At 37.0% G+C, this 10004-nt stretch overlaps 4 non-coding genes across 4 annotated transcripts; 1 reads left to right on the top strand and 3 right to left on the bottom strand.

Annotated features, from left to right (window-relative positions):
- On the bottom strand, positions 1-74 carry TRNAW-CCA (transfer RNA tryptophan (anticodon CCA)). The gene has a single exon. It is a non-coding gene; the product is annotated as a tRNA-Trp (tRNA).
- A 158-nt stretch (positions 75-232) lies between these two features.
- Positions 233-306, bottom strand: TRNAP-UGG (transfer RNA proline (anticodon UGG)). The gene has a single exon. It is a non-coding gene; the product is annotated as a tRNA-Pro (tRNA).
- A 4405-nt stretch (positions 307-4711) lies between these two features.
- Positions 4712-4795, top strand: TRNAY-GUA (transfer RNA tyrosine (anticodon GUA)). The gene has a single exon. It is a non-coding gene; the product is annotated as a tRNA-Tyr (tRNA).
- A 2279-nt stretch (positions 4796-7074) lies between these two features.
- TRNAC-GCA (transfer RNA cysteine (anticodon GCA)) lies at positions 7075-7145 on the bottom strand. Its single transcript has one exon. It is a non-coding gene; the product is annotated as a tRNA-Cys (tRNA).
- Between the last annotated feature and the right edge of the window lie 2859 nt (positions 7146-10004).

Genomic DNA, 10004 nt, shown 5'->3' with positions numbered 1-10004 from the left:
CACGCTCTGTAGGATTTGAACCTACGGCATCAGGTTTTGGAGACCTACGTTCTACCGAACTGAACTAAGAGCGCTTTCTTTAATATTCGGAGATGAAGGAAAAATACCTTTTGTTGATACTCTTAGAGCAAAACACTTTCGCATCTGATACGATTCAATTATTTGATGTTCCCGTCGAATCGATATCAAATGATCTTTCATTCCTTTCTTTCCATAGAAAAGAAGGGAAAGGTAGGGATGACAGGATTTGAACCTGCGACATTTTGTACCCAAAACAAACACGCTACCAAGCTGCGCTACATCCCTTCTAATCATTAGACAATGTTATTTTAATTTTATTTTATAGAATTAGAAATATGTTTCCCACATTTTTCCACCTTCATTTCTCTTCGGTCTCGTGAGTGAAAAGACTTTATACATGTAAGGTCTATTATCTAGAATATCACTATTAATTATGGTGATGAAACATCTTTTTCCTTTTCTATAAATAGGACCACAGCCCGGATCACATTATATATATATTCATCAGTTCCGAGTTTTCTCTAGGATTCATAACTATACTATTGATACGGTTGAATCACTTACACATTATGATCAATAAGGAGAATTTACAATGCAAGATCTAAAGACCTATCTTTCCACAGCGCCTGTGTTAGCTATTTTATGCGTCAGTTTTTTAGCCGCCCTATTGATAGAAATCAATCGTTTTTTTCCAGATGCTCTTTTTCTTTCTCTTTCCTTTTCTTAATTTTTTTCTTAAAGCCAAGGGAAAAAAGATTGTGCTAGATTGACTTCTCCTACCTCTTGGAGAAATTAGTGCATTCAGCCCCAAAAAGGATCTAAGTTTAGGACTGGAAGGGGGTAGAATTCAAGTAGAAATATCGATCTAAAGATTCTTTCCACATTCAATTTTGTAAGTAAAACTGAAAACTCACTCCTGATCAATCATTTTTTTACTTTCAAATGTTTCACCGTAGGATCTCCGGCTATCAACTTCTATCCCTTTTTCCCTTTTTATTTTTGAGGTCGAAAAGCAAAACCAATATTCAGAGTAAGTTTATGGCCAAGAGCGGAGATATAAGAGTAACAATTACTTTGGAGTGCACTAGTTGTACCCAAGATAGTGTTTATAAAAGATTCCCGGGGATTTCTAGATATACGACTCGGAAAAATCGACGCAATACACCTATTCGATTGGAATCAAATAAATTTTGTCCCTATTGTTACAAGCATACCATTCATGGAGAGATAAAAAAAAGAGATTAAACGTACTACCCATGGATAGGAATAAATCACAGATATAAAAAGAAATGGTATTTCAACAAGATCTTTAATGGAACAATATTTAAAAAAGATTTTGAATAAATAGTATTCAAAAGGTTCATGAAACAAACTATGGATAAACCCAAGCAATCTTTTCGTAGACATTTGAAACCAATTCGCAGACGTTTGAAACCAATTCGTAGATATTTGAAACCAATTCGTAGACATTTGTCACCTATTAGGTCGGGAGATCGGATCGATTATAAAAATATGAGCCTAATTAGTCGATTTATTAGTGAGCAAGGAAAAATATTATCCGGCCGAGTGAATAGATTAACTTCAAAACAACAACGTCTAATGACTAACGCTATTAAACGAGCTCGTATTCTATCTTTGTTACCTTTTCTTTATAATGAAAACTAATTTGATCCATGGGAAATAAGCCTACTCCTTAATCAAATCGGAGCTGGAATATATGTTCGATAAAGATGCAGATCTTGAGTCTATTGTTGAAAAAGTCAACAGGATTTCATTTTTGGAAAAGAATTGGATTGAATTCTTTTCGTTCATTTCCAATCCAATATGAAAAAACTTTTCAATATTTCGACCTTCCCGGAGGGAATTCTCCGGGAGAATCTGTTCTATCCATTCCATCTTTACCTATTTATTTCATCTATACCTAACCTATTTCATCATACGATAAGTTGTTAAAGATGGTGGAAAAGCAATTACTATCTAATACAGCTATTTGTGCAAGTGTTTTACGATTTGGAAGCAACTGCCTCTTGTACAAATATTGGATGAATCTATTATAAGAAACCCCATTGGCACGAGCTGCTGCATTGATCCGAGTAATCCACAAACGACGAAGATCTCTCTTGCGTTTACCTCTATCTCGGTGGGCGGAAACTAAGGCTCTAGCTTTCCGTTGGTTAGCAGTTCGAAAAAGTTTCGAATGGGCCCCTCGAGAGCCTGATACAAATGCAAGAATTTTTTTCCGACGTTTTCGAGCTATATATCCACGTTTCACTCTGGTCATTGAAGTTTACTCTCATGAATCGCTAATATTTTTCTCGGTTAGTCATTTGTTTTGTTTGGTCCATTGAGAATAACACTGATTCTTCTTATTTAGAAAATAAAAGTTCCAATGGCTTTTGCTACTGCAACCTTCCCAACCATAATTCCCTTTGGATAGGCATCTTCCTGGTAGGCAAGGACTGGGACCTTGTACTGAGAATGAGAAAAAATCATGGGTTTCATCGTTTCTATGGTTCTTTCTCCAACGGTAAGGTCCTCTCTATACGCCGGAGCCTTTTATTCATTTCCGAAATATGAGATGAGTATGTTATCGGTAACTTGTACGGTTTACCATCTCCAGCTCTACTCTTGAATCATTAAGTAATAAATACTCTCATTACAAGATCTATTAATACAGTAACGACATGTAATTCTGGGGTTGGCCAGGTAGCTGACCCTGTTGTTCCGTTCTCGCGGCAATATGAGCATAAACTTTATGCTTCTTCAATTTGCATGATTTCCCCGCTCAATGGATTGATGACCATTCGCTACCAATGAGGAATTGCTTTTCATCCCACATCAAGGTGATTGGATTTGCACCAATGGAAACCATAAATTTCATCCCCGGTAAGGTTAGATGATGGATCTTTACTTGATTACAGCGGGAAAATTCTTCTGTTATTCCGTTGTAAGAATTTCCCAGTCTGTTTAAGTTTCTGATCCAAACGAGTCGCACATACACCCTAGCACATACTCCTCTACGCTGAGGACATCCTCGAAGAGCAGGAGATTTTTTTCTATTCTCTATTGGCTGTCTTGCATTTCTAATAAGTTGTTGAATAGTGGGCATTCTAGCTGTATTGTATGCGGAATCAACTGGTTCGGATTGATCCTAACCATACCATATCAGGTGATTATGAAATGAATCACTTCCCCCCCCCCTTTTTTTTTTGAAAAGGAACAAAGAGATCACAGTTTACAGTTCATTATAAAAATAAATTAAAAAAGAGGATCTTCCGCTATGAGATCAACCTTCCGCTACGACATCAACAATGCCATAAGCTTGGGCTTCTGTTGCTGACATAAAAACATCTCTGTTCAGGTCCCGTTGAATTACCTCTCCGGGTTGGTCCGTTCTTTCTATATAACATCTGGTTATGTAATCGCGAAGCATCGTTACGTGTTTCGATTCGTTATGAAAATCTGCAGCCGATCCGTCATAATAGGAACTAGCAGGTTGGTGGATCATAACCCTAGCGTGAGGTAATGCTATACGTTTAGGCATTTCTCCCCCGATTAGGATGAAAGATCCCATTGAAGCAGCTACCCCCATGCATATTGTATGTACATCTGGTACTATTGCTTGCATCATATCGAAAAGACCTACCCCTGGTATTACTGATCCACCGGGACAGTTGATAAATGAGAAAATATCTTTATTTGAATCTTCTGCACTCAAATATACCATGAGACCCATGAGTTGATTTGCAATCTCGTGATTGATATCCTGAGCCAAAAAAAGTAATCTCTCTCGATAAAGTCGGTTGTATAAGTCGACCCAAGTTGCATCTTCATCTCCAGGGGCTCGGAAAGGCACTTTTGGAACACCAACGGGCATTTGTTTTAATGGAAAGAAGTGAAGCACTATACTCTAATATGGGAACGTAAAGTATATGAAGTTGTGTAACATATGAACTCTGGATGGATGGTATAGGGGAGGTTTTGAACCTATCTGGAAATAGAGCTTTAGATGGATCAAAGATCCATGTAAAAGATCCTTCCATTATTCGAGTTGATAATGTAACGAATCACACTTTTACCGCTAAACTATACCCGCCACGATCCGATTGTAACATACGGATCGATCTTTTGTCCAACCAACCCATTTATATTTTTTTGAGTCTTTTCCGGATAACTTCGATCAGAGAACGATAAGCCCCATTCACTATTTAAATTATTTAAATAATTTAAATTATTTAAATTATTTAAATTATCAAAATTATCAAAATTATTTAAATTATCAAAATTATCAAAATTATTTAAATTATCAAAATTATCAAGTATGAAACATTTTGTATAATTTGAGTCCATAAAGTCTTTTTTATCGGAACTGGGCCGATGGATCACAAATATAGATTCCGTAAATTGCTTTAGAGTTGTTTTAGTTGCAATATTTAATTTCTGAAGGGACTCCATTTTATCGATAGGCAAGTTTATTGAAAAAAACCTTGAGGAAACCAAGAATTCTTGTAATATTATTGACAACTTCCCGATCACTTTCATATTATAAAGAATAGATTGGTGGCCCCTATCGTCTAGTGGATCAGGACATCTCTCTTTCAAGGAGGCAACGGGGATTCAACTTCCCCTGGGGGTACCATGATCCATTCGTTAGGTATCCTAAATAATTTTAAATTACTGTCTTGTTCCTGGGTCGATGCCCGAGTGGTTAATGAGGACGGACTGTAAATCCGTTGGCAATATGCCTACGCTGGTTCAAATCCAGCTCGACCCAACCAATATCATCAATACCAATCTATCGGTATGGTTATATTCATGCTAATCATGAATGAAAAGATAATTGGTTATTGAACCCCGACATCGATATCTATTCATATCGTAGATGCCCAATTCCGTATGAATCGATACATTTCAAAAATGAAAGAGAAGGATAAGATATTTAATCGACCTAGCACTCGCATAATCTATATGACCTATCTAGCACCTATCATGAAATAAATATTATCTAATAGTAGGTGAACTGTACTGTATTGGGATTGTAGCTCAATTGGTTAGAGTACCGCCCTGTCAAGACGGAAGTTGCGGGTTCGAGTCCCGTCAGTCCCGATCCAATAGTAAGTGAACTGTGAATGATCATGTCAGGATCTGGACGGACTAGTCCTTATCATTCCAGGGTCATGGGGTGGGCCTCTGGATAAATTCGATATGGGATACTTCTTTCTATATCATCACCGAAGCGGGATAGATTCACAATTCCATCTAAATCGTGGAGATCCAAGCAAAATATCTCTCATGTCTGACGAACGTCTTCTGGAGGAGCATAAGGTTCTTATTCGTACGAATCCTATTCTTTCGAAATTATACCAGACATGTGTTGATCGGAACGTTTTCTGATGCACGTAAGTTTTTACTACTAGTCTTATCAAAAGTGATCGTATTAGGTTATACTATTTCCATCGAAGAATTCATTCAATCCATTAGTTAGATTCCGTTACTCGAACCAATTCTATCAATGACATACATCTATTTCATGGATCTTGAAAGAAAGATTCATTCATCTCTATGAGATCAAAATGAGATCAAAATGAGATCAAATCTCGAGCTATTTTTGAACAAAGTTAAAATAAGGAGATCATGGAAGTAAATACCCTTGCATTTATTGCTGTTCTACTGTTCCTTGCAGTTCCTACTGCTTTTCTACTTATCCCTTACGTCAAAACGGCCAGTGCAAGCAGTGGAAGCAATTGATTTTGATGAAAATCAATTGATTGCTGATCACTAGATAGATCTTTATGATCCAGATCATAAGTATAAAATAGGTTATGAGATCTTTTATATTACAACAATATAGGGTGGATCTATTGTATTACAACAATACAGGGTAGGGATTGCTTTTAATTTTTTTTGAAAAGAAAAGAAGAAGTAGTACGGAGGAAAAGAATATCTAACCTTTTCTTTTGTACTACTTCTTCTTTTACACCCATATATGGATAAATATATCTTAATGGTACTTATCCATATATGGTAAATGTAGGATGAAGGACCTCGTACCATAAAATAGCGGAGCTGATCACATCACCTTCTTCCTGCTCCTGGAAAAATAGACCCAATGCAGACAGACTTAATTCTGAACGTACTTGCGGATTCTTTAGGATCAAAGTTGAACATCTTTTTTTCGGTACGAACATCTATATCTAGCACATGTTAGATATAGCACTTGAAATGGTATATGAAAAAGCAAAGGAATCTATGACTTAGACTTATGTCCCATATTTTTCCGAGAACGGAATTCATATCAGATCCGATCAATTCAATTCGGAACCATCCGATAAAACAGGGACTCTTTCTATTCCTACTAAGAAAGAGAAGAGAGATCGTTCTTCAGTGGAAGAAATGATATTATCGACTCATTCTAGAAAAGAACTAATGAATTCAAACCTGTTGAAGAAAATAAGATTTTTCATAGGAAAATGATAATGATAAGGGATTACGTACATCCCTTACGGGGATAAAGAGGAAATAATTCCATGTAGAGTGTTTCAATTTGGAACGAAGATTCAATATTACTGGATCCTTATGGAACAGAATATATTACCATGCATGATATGGAAGGAACGCAATAATTGATTCTTAAGCATTACCATTATAGCCCACTTCTCCCCCATACTACGAGTGAAAGGGAAAATGTAAAAACTACCATTAAAGCAGCCCAAGTTATACCGACTATATCCATACGGATCATGTTCTCTAAAAAATAATGATTTCATCATCGAGATGATAAGGGAACTATTAACCATAGTGCAAAGTTGAAGTTGAAATGACCACCTTTGCATTCTGAACGTTACTGACGTTCGAGCTGATATGAGAGATCAATAAATCCATTTGTTCATTGACCAACAAGTTACTATAACTAACTCGAGGGTCGTACATTCACGACGGAATCGGGATCAAATGTACGTAACTCACTATCTATATTGGTAATATGTACCAATATGTCTCCAGAGGTTCTGTAATGGAAATACAGACTTTTCCTTCCATTTACTTACCTCAACAAGGCGACACCCGGATTCGAACTGGGGATGGAGGATTTGCAGTCCTCTGCCTTACCGCTTGGCTATGTCGCCGAGATATGGGAATCCCATGGACAGATCGAATCTTTTGTCCTTTCAAGTCATTCGTCCGTCCTTTAAGTATAGTATGAGATGTATGCTAAAGTCAACCATAAAGGAAATGGATCTAATTTGTTCTCCGTCTTTCTTTCGATCTGACTATTTTCATTAGGAAATTTTCTAAGTGAGATTAACATTTAAGAATGGTTTGATTCATTCGTTCATAGCTCCATTTCACGTGGTTGGAAGAAAGTATCAAAGTACCTCTTCCTTATCCTTTTTTTTTTTATTGGAAGTATATCTGGATACGGGTAGAATTTCATGGGATATAGTGAAGACTGAATATACATCCGAATCTTTTTTGTCGGATTGATCCATATAGATCAATCGGGAATAATTTAATAGATTTTTCTACAGATGGGAAACTTCCAATGCGATTAGATGAAAATGAGGGAGCGTTTACAATCCCTGAATTTGGTAAGATACAATTTGAAGGATTTTGTCGTTTTATCGATCAGGGCTTGATGGAAGAACTTCATAATTTTCCAAAAATTGAGGATATAGATAAAGAAATTGAATTCAGGCTTTTTGGTAATGAATATGAATTAGCAGAACCTTTCATCAAAGAGAGAGATGCTGTATATCAGTCCCTTACATATTACTCTGAATTATATGTACCAGCAAGATCGATTCGGAGGAATAGTAGGAAGATACAGAAACAAACTGTATTTCTCGGAAATATTCCTTTAATGAATTCCCATGGAACATTTGTAGTAAATGGGATTTACAGAGTCGTAGTTAATCAAATATTAATAAGTCCTGGTATTTATTACCGTTCGGAATTAGACCATAATAGAATTAATTATATATATACTGGCACTCTGATTTCAGATTGGGGAAGAAGATCGAAATTAGAGATCGATGTGGGAGAAAGGATATGGGCTCGTGTAAGCAGAAAACAAAAAATATCTATTCCAGTTCTATTATCAGCTATGGGTTTAAATCTCGAAGAGATTCTGGACAATACTCGCTATCCCGAAAGATTTTTATTTTTATTGAAGAAGAAGGAGAGGTGGGAGCGGGAGGAATATCTATGGTCGAGGGAAAAAGCCATTCTGGAGTTTTATAAAAAACTCTACTGTATAAGTGGCGATTTGGTATTTTCCGAGTCTCTATGTAAAGAATTGCAAGAAAAATTTTTCCGAAAAAGATGTGAATTGGGAAAGATTGGTCGACGAAATCTGAACCAAAAACTGAACCTTGATATACCCGAGAACGAGATTTTTTCATTACCACAAGATGTATTGGCTGCTGTGGATTACCTTATCGGGGTTAAATTTGGAATGGGTACACTCGATGATATAGATCACCTCAGAAATCGACGGATTCGTTCTGTAGCAGATTTATTACAGAATCAATTTAGATTAGCTCTAGGTCGTTTAGAAGATGCAGTTAAAAGAACTATACACAGAGCAACCAAGCGCAGATCAACTCCTCAGAACTTGGTCACTTCAACTCTATTAAAAAACACTTTTCAAGATTTTTTTGGTTCACACCCCTTATCCCAATTTTTGGATCAAACTAATCCATTGACGGAAATAGCTCATGGGCGAAAATTGAGCCATTTAGGTCCTGGGGGCTTAACAGGGCGAACTGCTAGTTTTCGGACACGGGATATTCATCCCAGTTATTATGGGCGTATTTGTCCAATCGATACGTCCGAAGGAATGAATGCTGGACTTGTTGCATCATTATCTATTCATGCAAAGATTGGTGATTGTGGTTCTTTACAAAGTCCATTCTATAAGATCTCCGAGAGATCGAGAGAAGAACATATGGTTTATCTACTACCGGGAGAAGATGAGGATGAATACTATCGGATAGCTACGGGAAATTCTTTGGCGTTAAATCAAGGAATTCAAGAGGAACAAATTACTCCAGCTCGATACCGACAAGAATTTATAGTTATTGCATGGGAACAAATCCATTTCAGAAGTATTTTTCCTTTCCAATATTTTTCCGTTGGAGTTTCCCTTATTCCTTTTCTCGAACATAATGATGCGAATCGCGCTCTAATGGGTTCTAATATGCAGCGTCAAGCAGTTCCACTTTTTCGACCCGAGAAGTGCATTGCCGGAACTGGGTTGGAAGGTCAAGCAGCTCTAGATTCAGGAAGTGTAGCTATAGCTACACAAGAGGGAAGGATCGAGTATATCGATGCTGTAAATATAACTTCATCGGTTAATGGAGACACTGTACGAACAGAATCGGTTATATATCAACGTTCTAATACCAATACTTGTACGCATCAAAAACCTAAAATTCATCAAGGGGAATGTGTAAAGAAGGGACAAATTCTGGCGGATGGTGCGACTACGGTAGGCGGAGAACTATCTTTGGGAAAAAACGTTTTAGTAGCTTATATGCCATGGGAAGGATACAATTTCGAAGACGCAATACTCATTAGTGAACGTCTGGTATATGAAGATATTTATACCTCTTTCCATATCGTAAGATACAGGATTGAAATCTGTATGACGAGCCAGGGTCCTGAAAGAATCACTAGAGAAATACCTCATTTAGATGCTCATTCACTTCGTCATTTGGACGAAAATGGTCTTGTAATGCTAGGATCTTGGATAGAAACAGGTGATGTTTTGGTAGGTAAATTAACGCCTCAAACAATAGAAGAATCATTATGTACCCCAGAAGGAAGATTATTACAAACCATATTTGGTATTGAGGTATCCACTGCGAGAGAAAATTGTCTCAGAGCACCTATAGGTGGAAGGGGTCGAGTTATCGACGTGAGATGGATCAATAGAGTAGATGATTCCGGTGATAATGCGGAAACAGTACACGTATATATATCAC

Source organism: Pinus tabuliformis, chromosome 2_2, assembly GCF_031772625.1.
Source record: "Pinus tabuliformis cultivar Carrire ecotype Pingquan chromosome 2_2, CPIR1, whole genome shotgun sequence".
Lineage (NCBI taxonomy): Eukaryota > Viridiplantae > Streptophyta > Pinopsida > Pinales > Pinaceae > Pinus > Pinus tabuliformis.
The sequence above is the reverse complement of the archived record's forward strand: the minus strand, read 5'-3'. Positions and strand labels throughout refer to the sequence as shown.